This window comes from Etheostoma spectabile, unplaced genomic scaffold (genome assembly GCF_008692095.1).
Source record: "Etheostoma spectabile isolate EspeVRDwgs_2016 unplaced genomic scaffold, UIUC_Espe_1.0 scaffold00002566, whole genome shotgun sequence".
Taxonomy (NCBI): domain Eukaryota; kingdom Metazoa; phylum Chordata; class Actinopteri; order Perciformes; family Percidae; genus Etheostoma; species Etheostoma spectabile.
The window spans coordinates 22,045-30,299 of record NW_022602916.1 but is presented as its reverse complement, the minus strand read 5'-3'; the positions used below and the strand labels follow the sequence as shown (position 1 = coordinate 30,299).

Below are 8,255 nucleotides of genomic sequence, written 5' to 3'. Positions count from 1 at the left end.
GTTATACAGTGTACGTAGTATAACCTATGTTGGGTATCTAAATAAACTAAGATATACTTACATGTGGCATTACCCAAGATAAAAGTGGCAAACTATCTTACTGAAGTATACCGTCAGTTAGGGCTGAACAATATTGTGTTTTAGCATTGACATCGCGATGTGCGCATGCGCGAAAGTCACATTGCAGGACGTTACGATGTTGACGTTAATACTTTTTTGCTGCTTGATAGAAAAGTAACCTTTCACTGTTTCTCCTTTACATGATTATTACCATCTGACCATTCCCCTTAAGACAGGTAGCCATGTGGGAACGTGTGTATGTGACGTTAGTCCGACGGGGTTTGTTATGGGAAGTGAGGCTCTTCGTGTGTAGAAAGTAGCCTACCGTTGGCAACAGCTGCCTCAGACACAGTGATGTCATAGTATTTGATGGGTAGTGAGTGACGCTACAGTAGTTGGGGTTTTATGTTCTCCTCAAATACAAACTAAACCCCCTGATTAATGCAACATAATCACAACGTCTCCGGCCATTTCCCACCGCAGAAAGCTGCTATCAGCCAAGCTAAAGCTAATATAGTTAGCTTAAAGAACAAGCAGAAAGCTGCTACCAGCCAGGCTAAAGCTAAAATAGTTAGCTTAAGAACACAGCAGAAAGCTGCTACCAGCCGTCTAAAGCTAATATAGTTAGCTTAAAGAAACAAGCAGAAAGCTGCTACCAGCCAGGCTAAAGCTAAAATAGTTAGCTTAAAGAAACAAGCAGAAAGGCGCCAGCCAGGCTAAAGCTAAAATAGTTAGCTTAAAGAAACAAGCAGAAAGCTGCTACCAGCCGGTCTAAAGCTAATATAGTTAGCTTAAAGAACAAGCAGAAAGCTGCTACCAGCCAGGCTAAAGCTAATATAGTAGCTTAAAGAAACAAGCAGAAAGCTGCTACCAGCCGGTCTAAAGCTAAAATAGTTAGCTTAAAGAAACAAGCAGAAAGCTGCTACCAGCCAGGCTAAAGCTAATACAACTAGCCCAAAGAAACAAGAGGCATGCAGGTCTGGTCAGTTTATCAAACTGACGAGCTGGCCTCGCTAGTCGACCACAACCTGAAATTTAGAGGAAGCAACATGCAGTCACTGTCATTCACGTTAACCTGGATTGATTATTATATGAATACAATGGTGTCATGCTAGTCAACCAGAGTATTTCTACCTGATGTCCCTCTCCAAAATCACTTCAGAAGAGCAATGTTAGTCACAGCGCTTACTTGCTTTGGTGTTTGTAAAGCAATAAAGTTCAACAAAGAATATGAAGGTAAATATGGTGCAAATGTGAGAGCGCGTAGATGTGATGTGAGCACTTAGAGAATATGATTTGAGAGCTTGTAGAAAAAAATTCTGTACTTCATTTTTTTTTTCACTTCAGTCACTTTTCCACAGCGGCGAGTCTGCACCCTCGACTTTTGCAACACTTCTTGCGATACATTTGGTGCAAAACTAAGTTGTACCTGTGGACTTAGTCTGTGGAGCTCTGAGCCAACAGGATGGGGGGGAGGGGGCAGCAGGGTTTTTATCCTCAGATGAGGGACAACTCTGTCCGGCTTATTTATGTAGCATGAAAGCTAGCATAAGCTTAATAGCATCTAGCCCGCTTCTAAATACTGTAAATACCTTTAATTATCTCAACACTTTTTAACAGTTAAACTGAAACACTGGAGCTCCAGGTGCTGCAGACGCAGACGGTCCGCCGTCAGTGGGGCTCGGCCAGCGGGGAAACATCGCTAGAAAGCTCCGCTGCCGACCTCAACGGGATCTGATCTCCAGCGAGACATGGAAAGCTCCAGACCCGATAGCAGCGGCGCAACCCCCGGGAGCCCACCGCCAGTGTTGGTGGAATAGCAAGCTAGCGTTAGCAAACTAACCAACCAGCCTGCTTAAAAAAAATAAAAATGTAATTTAAAAGGCACGCATTATACCCATTGATGGCGGTCCGTCCGTGGCTGCAAGACCTGGAGCTCACCGCCAGTGTTTCAGTTTGACTGTTTAAAGTGTTAGGATAATTAAAATGTATTTATTTATAAGCGGTGTTAGTTTGCTAACGCTAGCTTGCTAATCCACCAACACTAGTGGTGAGCGGGTCTGAAGCTATCCATGTCCGTCAGCAGCTGCAGGACCTGGAGCTCACCGCCAGTGTTTCAGTTTGACTGTTAAAAAGTGTTGAGATAATTAAAAAGTATTTGTTTGGAAGCAGGCTGGCTGCTAGTTAGCTAACGCTAGCTTCCATGCTACATAAATAAGCCGGACAGAGTTGTCCCTCACAGAAAAAAACACAGGTAAAATTAAAAAACACTGCATAAGCTTTGCTACTGTGTGTTTATTTAAATATAGGTACACCTACATGTAGGGTGACGAGATTGCAATATAAGCCTGTATATTAATATTAGGACTATCCATATGTCAAGGGTGTATATTAGGCGGTGCAGTACAGCCCGATCCAGCAGAGGAGAGTTCTAGCCCAACCAGGCTCCTCTCTTTACATTGTAAGCCTCACTGGGTGTCCAAACTAAAATGATAAGAGGCAACTTGGTAGACTCCTTACTGATGTTTATATCTGTACTCACAATGCCCTTTTTTTTTAAAAACACCAGCCAATCACAAGTCTTACATGTGAATAATCAATGTGTGAGTAATCAGGGAGCTCAAATAAAAGATAGTTGCAAGGTCTACCAAATGTTTAACTTTACTACCCGTAAGCTGTTGGAACCTTGGTTGCCACAGGGTCCCAAATCTCCCCTCAAAATGTCAATCACAGACACTGAAGCGTGCTGGGCCCATAACCCAGAGGTTGAGGGATTGAAACCATCCTCTTCTAATTCCTGTGCTTTGTATCAGTATCAAGTCTATTTCCAGTCTGTTGATGTTTAACAAAGCATCTGATGTTGCAAGTGTCTGAAGTGAAATGTCTCCACCTGCTGAAGAGTAAACTTAATGGCATGTTGAGATTATTTCATCCATAAAAAAGAAACTACAGTGCTCATACTTTTATTCCCGCTGTAACACCCATAAAAACTGGAGTGTAATACAGTAAATATACTACACTACAGGTAATAAATACTGTAAATAGAAACTGTAAAACATGTACGTTTAAAGTGCCTTCTACCAGTCAGATTATCACAGGAGGTAATATCTTCTGCAGCTCTTTTAAAGACTCTACCATAATACCTGCTGGAGATGCCAGGTCCTCATACATGTAAAGCATGAGCTCTACCACTAAGCTACATCCCCTGAAGATTTTGAAATTCTTTTGACTTTTTTCTGAGATAGACTTAGACTTATCTTTATTAATCCTTTTGGGATGACTCCCGCAAGGAAATTGAAATATGCGGTGGCTTGAAATCAAACCTGGGCAAAATGCTTGCACTGCTACGATATAAATCATAGTTGAAAAGTAACACACCCGTTGCCTTTCTGCTGGACAATACAACGTTCACTGCAAATCTTGTAACACAGATTGATAAGAAATACATTGGTGGAGACTGGTTGCTTCCAGTATACTCTGATGTGTCATTGGTTTGGTACCACTCTTAAAAAACAGCGCTCGTTGTCGGCAGGATTCGAACCTGCGCGGGGAGACCCCAATGGATTTCTAGTCCATCGCCTTAACCACTCGGCCACAACAACATGATGGGCCCTGCTAGGACTGTTTGCAGAAATGTTCATGTAGCACCTCAACACACCATATAATGCCTAAGCTGCACTTGCAAAATAGCAGGGTGTTCATATACTTATTTTCGTCACTGTAAGATTCCTATACATTGTGTATGGTAGCCTTTACAATGTTATTTATTTATTTTATTACCACACACACAGCCTTAGCAGAGCTAACCCCCCCCCATCTTTATCCTGATGCTTGATTGTAATAAAGCATCAACAGAGAGAAGTTGTCTCCGTTGGTGTTTTAACAGACACACCTGGGCCAAATTGAAAACCAGATTCAGCTTTAAATCTTTTTAAATCCTAATCTAGTCCTCATTAAGTTTCAAATAATTTCACAGGAGTTAGTTATTATTTTTGATCATCAATACCAAATTGAATCTAATTGGATGGGAACATACACAGACTTCTCACAAAATCCCACTTGAATTCATGTCTTGCTACTCGGTCAGAATCTTATTAACCTGGAGTCCCAGTCTCTGTCACAAGAAATAAGCTATATGTTTATATATGTTTTAGACCTATTGGCAGACAGACATTTAAAATGTAGGCAATGGCAAATAAAGAATAAAGAATAAAGAGCCTTTTGCTGTCTGCGCTCAGCTTCAAACAACAATGTTAAAAACAACAGACAAAGCCAGAAATCTTGGTGTAGTCATGGACTCAGACCTGAACTTTACCAGCCACATTAAGACAATAACAAAGTCAGCCTACTATCACCTTAAGAATATATCAAGGGTTAAAGGACTTATGTGTCAACAGGATTTGGAAAAACTTGTCCATGCTTTATCTTCAGTAGACTTGACTACTGTAACGGGGTCTTTACAGGTCTCCCTAAAAAATCAATCAGACAGCTGCAGCTGATTCAGAACGCTGCTGCTCAGGTCCTCACTAAGACCAAGAGACTGGATCACATCACTCCAGTTCTGAAGTCTTTACACTGGCTTCCTGTGTCTCAAAGAATTGATTTCAAAGTACTCTTGCTAGTTTATAAATCACTTAACGGTTTAGGTCCAAAATATTTCTGATCTGCTACTACACTATGACCCCCCCAGACCTCTCAGGTCATCTGGGACAGGTCTACTTTCTGTCCCCAGAGTCAGAACTAAACAGGGTGAAGCAGCTTTCAGTTTCTATGCTCCTCATATCTGGAATAAACTCCCAGAAACCTGCAGATCCGCTGCTACTCTCAGTTCTTTTAAATCAAGGCTGAAGACCTTCCTTTTTGATGCTGCCTTTCTTTAAATGACTGCTCATTTCTTTAAATTTCTTATGCTGCACTGTAACTTTTATTCTTGTGTTTTATGTGTCTATTTTTTTTAACTGTCTATTCATGTGTTTTACCGGTTTTTAATGCTTATGATTTTTAACTGTTTTTACTAGTGTTTTATCTGTTTAACTGATTTTGTGTAAAGCACTTTGAATTGCCCTGTTGCTGAAATATGCTATACAAATAAAGCTGCCTTGCCTTTTCTCAATGTCCACTGAAGTTTCTCAGCGTGCTCTCTAGTAACATCAGCAAGGCTACTTTTACTTTCATACTTTAAGTAAATTTCCAAGCCTGTACTTTGTTACTTGTATTTGAGTAAAGAAGTTAAATCAGTACTTCTACTTTTACCAGAGTATTTGTTAACACAATTAAGTCTACTTCTACTTGAGTACGGGAAGTGAGTACTTTGAACACGTAACTTCATCCGTCTTTGCTGTTGCATTGCGTTAACAAATAACTACGTTTGTGTAAAGTAATCGACAGGCTTTATGCCCAGGTTGAGTAGGGAGGGAAATGTAATGCATACCCCTACGTTTTTTCTTCTTCTAATATTTATCATGAAACGAGGAAGCGGTATAGAGCCCTAGTAAACAAAAAGTGAGAAAAACAGCAGTGAGAGAAACAAATCAAGGGACTGGAGAGCAGGAAGAGGGAGAGCCAGAGGAGTTCTGGGAGTTTGGAGAGAGGGCGTGTGATGAAAGTGAGGGCTCTGACACAGAGAGGGATATTCCAGAGGGTGAGGAAGATGAAGAAGAGGGTGAGGAGAATGAAGAAGAGAGTGAGGAGAAGAAAACATAAATGGGACAGAGAGAGGAACAGCCAGAGGGACAGCAAGTGGATCCATGTGGATCAAGTACTGCACCGTCAGGTTTGTGATGAAGAAGGTTCTTACTATTTTCAAAGCAGTTCAATTACAATTTCGTTGTAGGTCTGCTGTGTGTCCTTAAAATGGGGCTTTCTGCTGTCAAATTCTTTTTTTTGTTTGAATATGGCTCTGTTTCTTTTTTTTCTTGGCCTACATTTTGAAATGCATGCAGGTACACATGCATACAGTGGTACTATAACAGATTGCCACCCTGGTGACTTTCTTCCATGTCTCCATGTCTTCATATATTTGGGCTGACAGTTGAGAAACCTTCCCTTGTTAACTATGACATGGATGACTGAGAACCTACTGTATCGTGACATGTTTAATTTACTATATTATAATTTTTGAGACAGGTCCTACAAAGTATTAGTTGGATCAGTCAGGATGGCCGAGCGGTCCAAGGCGCTGCGTTCAGGTCGCAGTCTCCACTGGAGGCGTGGGTTCAAATCCCACTTCTGACATCTACTGTTTTTCTGAGACATGATATTGGGAATAAAGCAGTTCTATGTATTTAAGAGGACATGAATGTGCGCAAGAAGCTCAATGGCCACTACAGGGTTTTGTGGGCATCTTTATTGTCAACAGATGTAAAGTTACCATGTGTTTGTACACAGTAGACATATCTACTGCTGTCTTCACTGTCTGTGGCAAGTCCTTTAAAACCTGTTCTTGACTTGCTTTTTCCCACATCCTCTGAACGCTTAGCTAACTAACTGACTTAAGTTGGCCAATAATTGTTGTGATTGTTGTGTGCCTTTAATACCACACATGTGGATATTATGAAAGAAACTGCCTAGCAAACCCTTGCAACACTTTGAAAGGTTCCATGGTGTAATGGTTAGCACTCTGCACTGTAAATCAAGCGATTTAAGTTCAAATCTCAATAGAACCTGTTTTTATGCCACAGTATAGGTGAAAAAGATCAACCTTTCAACTTTTCACATCTAGTTTAAAGTAAGCTAACAGGTTTTGTCCTTGGTCATTTAGACTGTAAACAGTATGTTGGTGGGGGCATGTTGAGGAGTCACCTGGTTGTTAATGTAATCGGAAGGAGCTCCAATTTGACAGTATTGACTGGAAGTGATAAGCTTTGAGTAACATGGGGGATACACACTTTGCATTCAGTCTCGTAATCACCACAAAAATTAGGGATCACTGAAATTTGAACTTGTGTTGCTGCAGTCAGAGTATACGGTGCTCATCCTGAATGGGTCAGTATAGTTCATCAGAATTGCTTGTTGAATGGTCTATTAGCTTTGGAACCCCCCTTTCCCCACAGCTTTCAATTGTCAGATATGGGTGGGGAGTGGACTCTGTGTCCAACCCTTTCTGTGTAAAAAAAAACAACTAAAGAAGTCTCTTGGATGAGATTCAAAACTTAGATTAATGCATATACACATCTACTTTCTTTTATATTACTGTATATACACATCAACTTTCTATTTGATTCATCATCACAATTCATTATGACATCAACTTTCTTTTTAATAAATGCATAAACACATCAACTTTCTTTTTCATTAAAAGGACATAACAGCTGCTACTTAGCAGTTCCCAGTAAATTACTACTTCCCAGTCCCAACCCTCGCGGTAATTCTCACTTGGTGTGCCGCTTTCCAAATCCAAGGCCTCACCTATTCCCCCATTGTCACAGGGCCAATATTTTGTCCTTGCTGTTTTTCTGCCATTCAATAGTGCAAATCTTGCTACACTTTTGTATGGCTTTATCTTGTCAAGTATTATAACAACGTTTTGATACCAGGAACCCAACGAGGTTTCACAGATCATTCAGTTTTTGCAACAACTTCTGGCGGTAAAATCTGCCAGCCATGTCTCTTCAGGTCCGTTGACAGTTTGGGCAACGGGCAGCTCCACGTGCATCGTTAATTATTTTACAATTCAGTATGCCAAATTTAAAGTGCTTCCCTCTAGACCAGTGATTTTCAACCTTTTTTGAGCCACGGCACATTTTTTACACTTACAAAATTCTGGGGCATACCACCAACCAAAATGACACTCTAACACAATACATACAATACATATAGTTAATAATATAGTTTCTAAATGTATTTATACTCACTTAGTGTGAAACCTGGGCCTGTTTCGATGAACACAAAATGGATATCCTGGTAAGAATGGTAGAAAGACACACACAAAGCTCTTCCTCAACACCTCTCAGTCTCTCTCTGTTTTTCGTTTTTATCGCAGTCAAGCTTGAGAAGCTCAGCTCACATAGATATGTGGTTGAAAACGGGAGCAATGTCAAAATAGCTTAGTTGGCCAGAATGGGGAACTCCTTGGCAACAGATAACCAAAAACTGTCCAAAGGAAGATCAGCAAAGTTTAGCTTTAAACCACGATCTTGTTTCAGTTCAATGAGTTCCTCTTGCTCCTTTAAAGTCATGTCCTCTCTAAAACACTT

The 8,255-nt window shown here is 40.6% G+C and overlaps 2 non-coding genes across 2 annotated transcripts; one reads left to right on the top strand and one right to left on the bottom strand.

Annotated features, from left to right (window-relative positions):
* Positions 1–3,580: 3,580 nt before the first annotated feature.
* On the bottom strand, positions 3,581–3,662 carry trnas-aga (transfer RNA serine (anticodon AGA)). The gene has a single exon. It is a non-coding gene; the product is annotated as a tRNA-Ser (tRNA).
* Positions 3,663–6,211: 2,549 nt separating this feature from the next.
* Positions 6,212–6,294, top strand: trnal-cag (transfer RNA leucine (anticodon CAG)). Its single transcript has one exon. It is a non-coding gene; the product is annotated as a tRNA-Leu (tRNA).
* Positions 6,295–8,255: the final 1,961 nt, after the last annotated feature.